Consider the following 14,108-nt stretch of genomic DNA (forward strand, 5'->3'; position numbering starts at 1 on the left):
GATGTTTAAGTGGAGACAAGTGCCCAGTAGTGTTCCTCAGGGGTCAGTACTAGAGCTGATACTGTTCAACATCTTTGTCAGTGACATGAGCAGTGGGATTGAGCTCATCCTCAGCAAGTTTGCCAACAACACCAAGCTGTGTGGTGCAGCCAACACACAACAGGGGAGGGATATCTTCCAGAGAATCCATGACAGGCTTAGGAAGTTCAACAAGGTGAAACACAAAGTCCTGCAATTGGGTCAGGGCAATGCCAAGGACAAATACAGGCTGGGTGAAGAATGAATAGAGTGCCATCCTAAGAAGGACTTGGGAGTGCTGGTTGATGAGAAGCTCAGCATGAGCTGGCACTGTACACTTGCAGCCCAGAAAGCCAACTGTATCCTGGGCTTCATGAGAAGTGTGGCCAGAAGGTCAAAGGAGGTGATTCTCCCCCTCTACTCTGCACTGGTGAGACTGTACCTGCAGTACTGTGTCCAGTTCTGCATCCCCCAATGCAAGTGAGACATAGAACTGGTAGAGTGAGTCCAGAGGAGGACCACTAGCTAGATTAAACTTGGTCTAGTAGGTGTCCCTGCCCATGGCAGGAGGCTTAAAACTAGATGACCTATAAAGTCCCTTCCAAATCAAACCATTCTACAATGCTATCAAATTTATGCAATCCTTTTATTTTTCCTGTATTGCATGTTAATACAGAAACATGATACTACAGTGCTCCAATTTTTCAAATTCCCAAGCATAAAAGTAAATTCCAGGTAAATTGTTCTGGGAGGAAACCATATGGAAACACTAAGTTTCAGGAAGACTGCCATCAAAATAATAGCCACTGTTTGCTAAAAGCTCACCCAATGCACACCAAAAGGTTTACAAAATATCTACCAACCCAGTCTGTGTTTAAGATATAAACCTCAGCCCTACCTCAACCAAAGCTTAAGTCAGATAGAAATGCTGCATTTTTTTAAAGTCCTCCCCTTCAAAGGATGGAAGAGACTCACAAATGAACTCTAGCAGCTAATTTTAATTCCACTTGTTTTTAGCCCAAGTGAAGAGCCTCAGCCAAATAGCCCTCCCTTGTTAACAATTCTTTTAATGATTTGGATGCTCAGTAATACAAAGCAGGTTCATTAAGAAAAAGCTGTTAGTAGTGAAGGGGTTGTTTTTATAAGAAAGAGGACCCAGTCTTGCAGGTTTCTTGGCCCTTCAAGACTAAAGTGTGAAATAATAACTACTTAGATATAACATTGATTGCACTGTTGCATCTGTAAATATTTTACTATGATACTATGATTTTGCCTCAGAATAGAATAGAATTAATCAGGTTGGAAAACACCTTTGAGATCATCGAGTCCAACCTATCACCCAACACCATCTAATCAACTGAACCATGGCACCAAGTGCTTCATCCAGTCTCCTCCTAAACACCTTCAATGATGGTGACTCCACCACCTCCCTGGGAAGCCCATTCTAAAGGCCAATCACTCTTTCTGTGAAGAACTTCTTCCTAATATCCAGCCTAAACCTCCCCTGGCACAACTTGAGACTGTGTCCTCTTGTTCTGGTGCTGCTTGCCTGGGAGAAGAGACCAAACCCCACTTGGCTACAACCTCCCTTCAGGTAGTTGTAGACAACAATAAAGTCTCCTCTGAGCCTCCTCTTCTACAGGATAAGCAACCCCAGCTCCCTCAACCTCTCCTCAAAGGGCTTGTACTCCAAACTCCTCCCCAGCTTTGTTGCCCTTCTCTGGACACGTTCCAGCAAGTCAACATCTTTCCTAAACTGTGAGGCCCAGAACTGCACACAGTAAGGTTTGGTAAGCACAGATCAGGAATCTAAAAGAGTTGCTACTATAAAGGCAGTCACTGAAATGAGGACTTCTGAAACAGTTTACTGAACTTCATCAGGCATCTGCCTCCCCTAAATTATGTAGAAAAACAGAGTACAAAGTGTTTGTAAGGAGTGACTTTCTCTGTCACTGGTTATATAGGTCACATAAGCACTAATGCTCCGCCTAAGAAAGCGAAAGCGTAGAGAATTACTCACGCTATGTCTAGAAAGCAGAAAGCTGAATATCATCTAAAGGAAAGGTCTGGAACCGTCAAGGTTTGGAGGATTTCTTCATCTATTTATTTGATGACATTTTCTTCCTTAAGCCATTAAGCATTGATTCATGAAGAAAAATTGCAGGAAAATATTTGTGAGCATAATGAGGTTTCAGTCAAGTTTCTTAGTTCCAGGAGAAATGATCTTTTAGAAAAGAGATGAGCAGACACAGTCTCCCTTGCTTCCTGTCTTGGATCGTGTATTCATGTGGGAAGCAGGAGGGCTATATTAGCATTTCTATCCACATCACCAAGCTATTGCCACATTGCTCATTTCTAATCTCCTTTGCTGGGGCTGCAGCCACTTTGTTCACATTGCCAGAGAGAATGACCCAGCCATTCAGTGGCCACGCACACTTGAGTTACCTTGCAATGATACCTTGTTCAACACCCAGCCAATAGTAATTTAAATAATTGACCTAAATAAGCTTATCAAATAATTAGAAAGTGAGCAAACACACACACCTCCCATAACCCCCTGCCAGAGGAGGAAAGGCAGTCACTCAACAGGGCCACTTCTGGAGAGATCCCTAAACTGGCTGCTTGCAGCAGGGTGCTCTCTCCCTTTGAAACCGCAAAGGTACACACCTCAGGGAAAGGTTTTGACCTGAGAGGTTTTCAGGAAGAAAACAGTTCCTCCCCAGCTCTAGTAAAAAAATCAATCCATCTCTGCTCAAAGAAATTACCAAATCACATCAGCAACCTGATACCTGACCCTGTCTGATTCTTTGCATTTTGCTGTTCAACTCTTGGATAGACTTCAGGTCTTCCATTTAAATTCAGCTTTCCCAAACAACCCCTACAGATGCACTCAGGGTACAGTACATTTTCTACCTTCCACTGCCAGGCAGTACCAATATAGGTTATTAGGCAATTCTTGCAGCTGCAACTCAGTGCCACGTAGAACAACCCATGTATGTCATTTGTAAACCACCTGGGATCCTTTGAGACGAAAAGCACAGTGTGAATCGAAAATATTTATTATTATTGCTATAAACAGACCAGGGTATCCATGGTAACATTTCATTCGGCAACATAGAACAGCAATTCCTCTAATCCTTTCCCTTTAATTTTCAATCTCTAGATGAGTTTGGATGTTTTCATGAATTCTGTTTCAACCAAACACCATGGCAAATTAAACCAAATATCCATCCAAACCTGCCATCCTCCAACATACAAGCCAGAGAAAGCTGTGAAAAAACAAACCAGCCACCTATACCAGAAAGATCTGCAACACTATCTTCCTATCCTGAGGCAGTCTGTCTCTGCCCTGCAGTATAAAAAGGCATATTATTTACATACATTTGCCTCAGCAAGACTGAAAGGTTTTTCATTGCAGTTTACCCCCAGATACTTTCCCAAGTATAAACTTTGAAAGATCAATTGCATGGAGAAATAGTTCTATGCATCCTCTGAAAGGCACGGCTTGTTATTTCTTACATCCTCTGGTTCTTGTAGTGTGAGAAAGGGACAATCAAACCAGCAAAATCCAGGCTCCACAGAAGTCAAGGACAAAACTCACTCCCTTCAGAGCTGGAGTTCTATCCTCTTGCTTTTCCATACTTGTGCCCCTGTTGACTCAGTTACTCACACTATCAAGTTTCACAGGAGCAATGACGAACTTAAGTACTACAAAAGCATATGGGTGCCCTGAGGTCTATTGCCAGCGCCCACAGAATTAGGGTCTGATTTTTCTGTCTTTTCAGAAATGTCTTGAGTGTCCTAAATCAACTGACAACTTGACTTTGAATAGCAAGAAAAAATTGCAGCCCCACTGGGTCAAACCAAAGATGCAAGGATCAAACAGCACTGAAACAGGCTCCCCAGAGAAGTTGTGGAGTCTCCTTCTCTGGAGACTGTCAAGACCTGTCTGGATGTGCTCCTGTGCGACCTGCACTAGATTGTATGGTCCTGCTCTGGCAGGACGTTTGGACTCTAAGATCTCCAGAGGTCCCTTCCAACCCCTAACATCCTGTAATCCTGTGATTCATTGAACCCAATGTCCTACATCTCGCTCTGTATTGTAACTTCATCATCACCCAAAGAGAAAGGCTATAAAAGAAGCAAACTGAAAAAGAAAAGAAAAATATGAAGGTGTTAAAACCAATCAGGAACAAGGCAGGCTCTTGGCCCTTCTGAGTACACAGTAAGCAGGTTTATGGGGGTAGCTATCTACTCAACACTGTCAGACTTTGGATGGGCAACCTGGGGAATGTTCTTCCTACATAGACACAGGCCACCTCAAGATCCTACCTGGTTACTGAGGCAGCAATCCTGAAGGAACCAGCAGAGCAGTGTGTATTATTTCCAATCTGGAAGTAAATAAATTGCTCTGATCTTTCCTCTCTCCTGGTATTTAATGATTTATGGCAGGACTTAGCTTGTTTGTGGCCATAGACCAAGTTTTTAGGCAAACACAAACTAGTCAGCTAAGCTCTTTTTGCATTCAAACTAAACCTTGATGTAGAATGACCCCAGCCCTGGAGGTACCTATGCCTCTTTCTTGATTATAGAGGATGTCTATGTGATAAGTTTAGGCTGCAGGCCTGCTTTGCAGGTGGCTGGAATTTAAATCAAATTAATTACTTTCTAGGCTTCCCACTTTCTGCAAAGGTAGCTTGCCAACAACTCAAGGGTTTGGGATGAAGGCTGCCAGCTGCAGTACAGAGATTCAGCTCAGAGTAAGTTAGTAGGAAATAAAGTGAAGGAGACAGACTAATAGAATGATATTATGTGATGGGTCTCTTACACATAAAATAGTGTATGACATATCTGAACTGGTTTCGCTGATTTGGACTTTTTAGGAAGATGTGGCTTTATTTTTATGTATAAAGCCTAGCTAGAAATTCACAGTAAGCTCACTTTGCATAAAATTTAAAAAATCAGCAGCAAGAGAAGTTGAAATCTCATAATGCATCACAGCCTCAGACAGCAATGGAATTTTAACTGTGGGAAAATATGCTTGTTGGGTCCCTGACTTTTCATCAACATTATTGGCTTCCCCCGTATACAGTTCAAAGGAAGCATCTTCTCATCACCAGCTTGAGTATTTTGATGATTAGTGTTCATTATGGGAACTTAGTTTTTAAACAATTCAGCAATTTGATCAGATCAATAGAGTTGGGCAGGTTTGAAACAATAAAATCTACTACATAGATAATGGTGGTAGGTCTGGAACCTGTTGCTCATTCCCTGCAGCATGGCCTCCACACTGTCAACTGTACAGAGAACCCAGAGTTGCAGTGCCCTTAAATTTGGCATTTACTGTTACATGCCTGAAGCAGACAGTGTGGAAATCTCTTCTCCTCCTCCCCTCCCTTTCAGAGTATTGTTTGCTCTAGTCAGTTCTTCTGGGGCCAAGGCAGCTTTGTGCTGCCCTTTTCTCAAGAGACAGAGTAGAACAATCATCAGTACATCACATGTGGAATAAAAAGGTGTTTGTGTGTGCTCACAGTGTGTGTGGGTGTGCGTTGTGTGTATGTTTCAAACCACTCTTCTGAGGCTTAATTTCCATTTATTCAACTGTATCTGTATCAACAAGGAAAATAGCCAGCTCTGCAAATGGGCTACATTCATTTTGCATCAAGGACACGCTGATCTGACCAAAACCTGCTTGGGAACTGCGTGGCAGTAGTAGGTAGTCTGGTTTGGGGCACCTGCTAAGAGAAGTTGCAGTTGTTGCCTGCTTTACTTACTTGTTTTGGGATGATTGAGGAAGGAGCAGCTGGCTAGGGGAGGGAATTGTTTGGAGCACACATAGGACGCTTGGTTGTCATTTTCACTTGGGCACTTTAATTTCCTTTTTCTTTTTTAAGGTGATTTGAAGACTGCAGCTCTCATGATAACTCAAACACTTGAATTCCTATTGCAGTCTGAAAAGAATAGAGTCTAAAATCTAGCCAGATGTAACAAATACAATATAGGTAAGAGCAAATCAATACACAATGAATAGAGCGGAAAGCCATGCGCTGAACTCCTTTGCGAAGGGGCATGGTTAGGCTGCTCTTACCATACGGAACAGTGGCACATTAAAAGCTAAATACTGATAAGAGGAGGCTGGCATTCAGGACACTGGCTGATAAGAAACTGTTCAAGCAAAGCAGCTCATTTTCCCTCCAGGCTGGAGGCTAAGGAGCAAATCTTGATCTTGAGAGCTAGGGCAGCCTTGCTGAATCCGAGGAAGTTGCACTGACCTGCACCATCAAATGATCTACTTCCTTGCTCCATCTATTGTAGCATGCCCTCGACATTTTCACATCACAGATAAAGCACATCTGTGGATTCCTCTAGTGCAGTATCTTTAAACTAACTTTGCAGCAGAGCGAGGAGGAAAGAAGAGAGAAATCCACGGGAGGAGGAAAAAACCACTAGTGGTATAACAAGGTACTTATTAAGCAAAAGAATGGCTTTCATGATTTAACCAGCCACAGTCCAAATCATCAGGGAGAATGATGCCTGACAGGAAATCAAATAGGATGCAGTAATTTGGATGCATGAGCTAAATAGTTGCTACTGCTCCACTATGTGCTAGCTTTACAAACAGGGTACCGCAAGAAGGGAAGGGCTGATAGCAAATCCGAAGTAAATTATGGTACAAGTACCATGAGGATCAGAAATCTCTCTCCAACAAAGTGGAAAGGAAAACTTTCAGTATTGCTTTAGCTGTGGGAGAGTGCCAGGATGGCTGCTGGAAGCAGAAGTCTGTCACCACATATCTGCGGCAAAATCACATAGCACTAATTCTTTTGCAACCTGTTTTTAACACTGTCACCCAAAGTTTTAGTTTGTTGTGTAATGGTATATTTGTTGTTGGTTCTGATCGTGGCTGAATTGCTTTCAAGAAGAGTTGCTGCAATACAGAGAATCACATCACATTAGAGAATAATACTTCAGTAGTGTGCAAAGTGAGACCTAAAAAATCCAATTAAAGCATAAAGGCAAACGGAATCTGATCAGCAGAACTCTTTAGACAAGAGTGGAATTAAAGCATTAAAAATGTTTTGTTGTTGCAATTCTGATTTGTTAAAAAAGAGAGAGAGGGAAATCTCATTTTAAAAAGTGGAACTGTACCCAGAGGCAGGGGTACTTCTAGTTTCCATGGTGCAAGGAAATACATGGGGGTAGGAGTATTTACAGGGATCTCTCAAAACCTTCATGCTTTGCTTTCTTGCTACAGCCTCTTTCCCATCATTTCACTTTGCAAATGTCTAGAATAGATACTCCTTCACTACTCAGTTTAGCCCAATTACAAGCTGTACTGGAAAGCTATATAACAGGCTTGTTTGTTAATAATGCATTCTTCCTGGACACATCACAAAGCATGGACCTTGCTGTTACTAGTGAACTGCATCTAGCTGGAAGAGGATCACAGTATACCATATTACTTTCTGCAGGCAATCTGCAGAAAGTCTAAGCTATTACCAAGGATCTTGAGGTTCATCTTTAGCCTCCCTACTAAAGATACCCCTTCCAGAGTCTTGATCCTCCACAGAGGAAAAGAGCTTCCCCAGAGACCAATTCAGATTTTAGGAGCTACTAATTCACCTTTGGAGTTGTAGGAGGAGCCTCAGGAGGTGTTCCTCACTGAGGCACCTCAGCTAGGTGCTTGAGATTAGATGGTGCAGATTGCTAAAGTGTTTCTAAAGAAAATAATGTCTTTACTCTGAGCTGCTAGGCTACTTGAAATAGAGAAGATGAAGCCCAAGCCAAAAAATATTAGTGACTTTTTTTTCCCCCTTTCCTGTGCCTGGAATTTATTGGATGCATTTGGATTTTCACCCATGATGTGACATCACTTTAAATAACACAAAATGAGCTTATACCGGGACATATAAAATAGGATAAACCAAGACAATACTGCAGCACACTGAAGATTGTTCCTTTTGTCAACATTTGGTACAGAAGAAAATGGTAAAGCCTGGAGCAAGCAGAAAGCATCAGAACAGCTGAACAGTAAAAAATCATATTGCCTTCTGGCTCTCACACCTAAAAATAACTTAAACGTAGTGGATATTCCCAACAGTGACAACAGCTGATAAAATCGTCATAACACACAGATGGAGGACTTCTGGGAAATAGTACCACAAAGAAGCTTTCAGGGAAGAATTCCATCTTTCCATAAACAACCTGCAGTATCTAACTACCTTGTTGTTTGTAAGAAATATACCAAGTACCTCAAGGGATTGTAGCTGAAGTTTCTTCTATGAAGCTTCAGGGATTTGTCAGTTCTTGGTGCAGCATGCCCTGCCCTGAAATATGCTGAGCTCTTCTTTGGGATGTTAAATGTTTTCAGGTGAAACTAACACCAGTAATGAGAGAGCCCTCTACAACTGTTCTGAAAAATACCAGCTTGTAAGATTGGATTCAGCTGTAGAAATAAGGTATTCCAGAGAATGTTTTCAAAGGCATGACCTGCCTGGTGCTTCTGTGGTCCACTTTCACTGGAACCTCCAGGCTCAGAAGTTCCTTACCATTAGAAATCCTGCTTGCTGGGGACCCCTCTGCCACTCACATAACTGCTCCTCATCTTTGGGTAGAGAGCCTTAAGGCTTTAGAATCAATAGTGTTATCAAAGTGAGGATTAGGCTAAAGAGCAATCATGGAGTAAAAGGGGGAAAGGTTCAAAACAAAAGTGTCTTGGTGCACTGTTTAGTTAAGCTGTGGAGTTCCTTGCTGAAGCTTTTTAAGCTGATTTAGCACATAATTATTGACTGTTTATGAACATAAAGAGAATACAGCTGGCTCAGGAGGTCCCCAAGCTGGCAGTGGTTGTATATGGCTAGAAAATTCAGATCAGCTGGTCCAACTGCCTCCTCATCTAAATCAGCTTTGCATTCACACTGCAGCTTCAGAGTGTCTTCCCTACATTCAAGTTCCTGAAGGACAACCCACTTAGCCCTGTGTATCTCTTTCAAAGAAAGTCCCAGAAATACCCAAAGCACGGTGAAGTCAGGCTCCTGCTGGCACTTCAGGTCAGAGGATGCCTCAGTTTGAAGTCCATGATACCTTGCTGCAAATCTCATTCACCTTAGGGCTGGCATGTCAGCACTGAACCACCTCTAGGAGCTCTCACAGCTGAGACAATAGTTAACACCACCTGTCAGAAATAACCAACTTGAATGCCTCTAACAAGGCCAAGATTTAGCAATCACATGATAAATACATTTTTCACCTGTCATCATAGGGCCTGTGAAGAATTCAGATTTAGCACACTCACAAGACTGCCTCCTCCCAAAGCTCACGTGGGTGTGGACATCTTAATGAAGTTACAGAGCACCAGGACCCTAAAGGCACTGTAAGATCTCAACAGCACCAAACAGCCTTACCTTACATTCTCTATCCAGACATCCAGCCTGAACTTTGTTGTAGGTGGCCTGGCTGTGGTTCTACCTCTTAGACGAGCCTCAACCTGGAAACTCTAGGTATCTCTTCTCCTGAATGGACACCTTGCATGGAGATTACAGTTTATCTCCAGCCCTGTTTCCCAGATGAACCTAGGGCCTTTGCTGCAGCCTTCTCTCCAGCTGCATCTTCTGCTGCCCCCAGCCAGCCTGGCTTATCTTTTCACTCATTACCAGCCCCCAGCTCTGCCCAGCTGGTTCAGACCCCAGCAGGACAACACCCTATGGGTGAGCATAAACCCTGTGCCAAGGTCACTCATAGCTCCTGCTTTGCCCACCCTTAGGGAGCAGCCAGCCTTCATTGCTCCTTGGCATAAAAACAGTCTTGTGCAAGCAGGTGCCCTATAAAGGTAATAAATGTGTTTGAGATCTTTCAAGAGAGGATGAAAAGGAAGGAATGCTACACTCTTAGTTCTCCATTGCACATCCACTTTCCTCACAGTCCAAATGACCCCACTAATGCCATGGCTGCAATTCCTTTTCACAGTAAATATCACATGGAGTGTGTCAAGAAAACGGCCAGGGCCAATTAGGTTTAGGACTACCACAATACATGACTGCAAAGAGCTTCAATTCACCTCAGCTTTTCCTATGATCTTTGCTTCTCTCTCTGCAAGATACAGAAAAACTGTGCAGGCAGAGAAACAGAAACCCAACACTTTTTGTAGAGCACAGGTGAGCTTTTGCAGTTGTCAAAGAATGACCTTGTTGCCTTATTTTGCAAGTGTAAAAATTCTAGGTCCACTATTTGGGGAACCACTAATAGATCAGTAAAGAAACTATTTCATCGCAGTAAACAAGCCCCAAAGATCCCTGCAGAATGTTTTGAACTGCTTTGAGACCCAAGCACACACAAAAATGCATGTAAAGATGAGAGATTTCTGCTAGTGGATTCACCAGAATTAAGATAGAAAAATGTTGGTTTATTCCATTCTTTTCACACAATCACAATGAATTGTCACCAATGGAAAAAAGAAATACTCAGAACAAGAGTCCAAACAGACCCCATTAGTCATTTAGCTACAAACAAAAAGAGAGGCAAATATCTTAAGGTCATAACAGATCTTTACTAAGGGCATAAAGATACCTCCCATCAAAAACATTTCTACAAAGATGAAAGCTTGTCAACGGATCAGAAGAATTTTCTCCTGGAGTGAGAACCTGAACTAAGGAGAGCAACCTGTTCTAATGTTCCACTACCCTCTTCTCTAATTTCAAACCATTGCCCCTCATCCTATCACTGCAGGCCTTTGTAAACAGTCCCTTTCCAGCCTTCTTGTAGGCCCCCTTCAGGCACTGGATGGCCACTATGAGGTCTCCCCAGATCCTTCTCTTCTCCAGGCTGAACAACCCCAGCTAGCAACAGTAGCATTTCCTAGAATGGTTTCATTAATTTCTCCTTCAACCCTCAAGCTACCTTCTGCTGAAGGCATGCTGAGTTCTAAAGCCAGCCAGCCAAATAATAATCTAGATCAGTGTGATCATTAAATACTGAAGACTACGGCTTCAAAAGTTGAAATTCATTTGCCATCTGCTTTGCCGTTTCTTCCGCCAGAAGCGCGCAGCATTTTAAAGCTGACGAAGAAACCGGATTTACACTTCAGCTGCAGGCTGCAATGGGCTGTGCCCCCGAAATATTAAAGGGTGTGATGGGGGAGGGCATCACACAAGGGAGAGAAATAGAATTTTCACAACCCCTTCAGGGACTTTTGGGACCTACTTATCCAAACGCAACTCACTTTGATAGCTAATAGGTTCACAAGAAGGTAAGAAGAGTGAAGGATCCAGTTATTAACTTTTCCAGATCTGAATATTTTTCTGTTCTTCTTGTCATAAAATATCTACCCCAAATTTCTCTCTGTTGGTGAGTGGGTTTGGGTTTTTTTACTTTAAGTATCTCAGTTTCTCTACACCCCAGATAACCTGCAGTGTTTCTTTTCCCCAAAGCCTCCAAACAATGATTATGCACTTCAATTTGTTTGTATGAGTAGTTCTAAGCTTTAAACTTACATGCCAAGGTTTGTAAGTCAAAGGATCCATAGCAGCACCTCTTTCCTCCTCCATAAGATGCTCTCATTATAAGATAATGAGCACCAAGCTTGACAAAGCCTGTTACATAAGCTGTCTGAAAGTAAATGCCCAATATTACTTTAACCCTTGCTACCCTTAAGGGGTTCTGAATGTTCTAAACATTTGTTGTCACTTTCAATTCACATTCTTACGGTTCTAACCCTTCACAGCTCCATTGCCCCACCATTCTCTGGAATCACTTGAGCACATGGAAAATGCATCTCACTGCAACCTGAGCTGGCCTTCCAGTCCCACAAATGTGTGGCTTAATAACAGGATCCGCAAGCACATGCACAATGCACGCATTGTGAATGCGTAATAGCCTTGGAAAACCACTACACACAAACAAGAGAATGCTGAACAAAAGGTTAAAAGATGATTTATTCTTTTTAAACATAGAAGAGGCATTGGCATTTTATTCTACCTTCACATACAGAGAGAGGATTATCTGAAATCATTAAAAACTGAGTTATTCTTTTATATATATATTTTTTTTTTGTTCAACATGGTTTTATATCCTGCAACTGAAACAGTAATTTGAAAAGGAAAGGAATAATGTATTGCTCACCTCTCCTTGTAACTTTGATTTCTTCCAGTTCCACTTCAATTCTGAACAATAAATTGACCCAACCCCAGCCCACTCTACCTCCCACCATTCTTCCAAAGATGGATCTTTGTCCAGCTTTTATCATAGTGAAATATCAAAATAGTTTTTGAAGGGGAAGAAAGGGAAGAGAAGGAGAGATGGTGGGAAAGCTAAAACCAAAACATTTTCCTCCTTTTAAAACCTGACTATTGAGGAAAAAAAATACCATGGGCAAATAAAATTGCTTCAGCTAGTCTTTCCCATCCTAAATGCTCCTTTTATTTTAAGATTTTGCAGAAGCTGCCTACATCTACAGCATGTTTGTTCTGGATTTTGCTGTGGAATAATAATAGAATAAAAGATTTGTGGCTATACACAACAGGGCAGGTGGCTAGGCTGTTTTGGCAGCCTGTGGATTCCAGAGCTAGTTTGGCATACAGAGGGTGAGCAGGGCTGCAAGGAATGACCCTGAAGCAATTGTGGTGGCCACTAGTTCTTACAAATGTCAAATGAGAACCTGCTCATCATCCCCTTTTTCACTCAAAAAGGATAAAGACTGCTAGAATGGTCATTTCTGAAAATCACAGAATGGTTTGGCTTAGAAGTGACCTTTAAAGATTGCCTAGTTCAACCCCCCTGTGCCATGGCAATCGATATCTTTTATTGGGATCAGGTTGCTTACAGCTCCTGATCCCAACCTGGCCTTAAACACTCCCAGGGAGGGGGATCCACAACTTCTCTGGGCAACTTGTGCCAGTATCTCATCACCACCCTTATCGTAAAAGGATACTCTTCCTTATGTCCAATCTAAGTCTATGCTCTTTCAGTTTAAAAACATTGCCCCTTGTCTTGTGACTACAGGCCTTGGTAAAAAAGTGTCCTTTAAGGACTGAAAGTTCACTTTAAGGTCTCCCTGGAGCCTTCTCTTCTTGAGGCTGAAAACCCACAGCTCTCTCAGCCTTTCTTCATAGAAGTGTTCCATCCCTCTGATCATTATTGTGGCACTCCAATAGGCAAAGCTATGCTCATTTACAGACCTCCAATTCCATTAGCTTGACAAAACTGAGACACTGCAGTTACCATTTCAGTTCTGCAACATGAAGTGTAGTGCCTCGTTTTAAGCAGTTGATTTTCACAGCTACTTCTATTAATCACAGATGAGGATAAAACTTCCTAGCAACAGCCCAAACAACTGAATTGCAAAGACTTCTGAAACCAAAGAGATCATGAAGTGAAAGATACTTCTAATCTCACAGAAAGCATTCAGCTCACTACCTCAGAGACGAATGTTACTTTTCACGTGATTTGGTGCACGCTATAAATATGACAGTGAACATTATCTTTAATTGACAGATAAGAATATACACTGGTAGGAGGGAAGTGCCTCAGAATCAATAGGAACATAACTGCTTTCTCTTGCTCTTTATTCTTTGCAATAGATCATAAAATAATAAAGCCACAACTTCCTAACTTAACCTTCTATGTGTCTGTCATGCTCCAAATAGTGTTAGGTACAAACCACCCAGCAAGTCTCTCAGCTGCACAAACACCTGTGATAGAAGGTGCAGAAAAGGAAATCTAGTCAAGATACCTCAGGGAAGAATGTAGCCCAGAGGCTGACAAACAATCCTGACATGAAGACCACAAGGCTTTTACATAAAACAATTGAACTGATAGAATCAGTAGGGACTCTCCCACTTTCAGATCAGATTCATCATTCCCACCAGTATCAACTGCAGCTGTACATGTGCATGAAGGAGAGAACAGACTCTACCATATGACAGGCTTCCTTAGTTATGGAAGTACTAAAAATGGAATATGTTGGCACACTAAGTGTTTTGAACCTTGGATTCTTAGCAATGTATTGCTGAAGGCTCAATAAAGATTCCACCCTAAGCATTCGATATGGATGTACACAGAATCTGCTTACAGCCCTTTTGATATCAACCTGCTCA

This window comes from Dryobates pubescens, chromosome 4 (genome assembly GCF_014839835.1).
Source record: "Dryobates pubescens isolate bDryPub1 chromosome 4, bDryPub1.pri, whole genome shotgun sequence".
Taxonomy (NCBI): Eukaryota; Metazoa; Chordata; class Aves; order Piciformes; family Picidae; genus Dryobates; species Dryobates pubescens.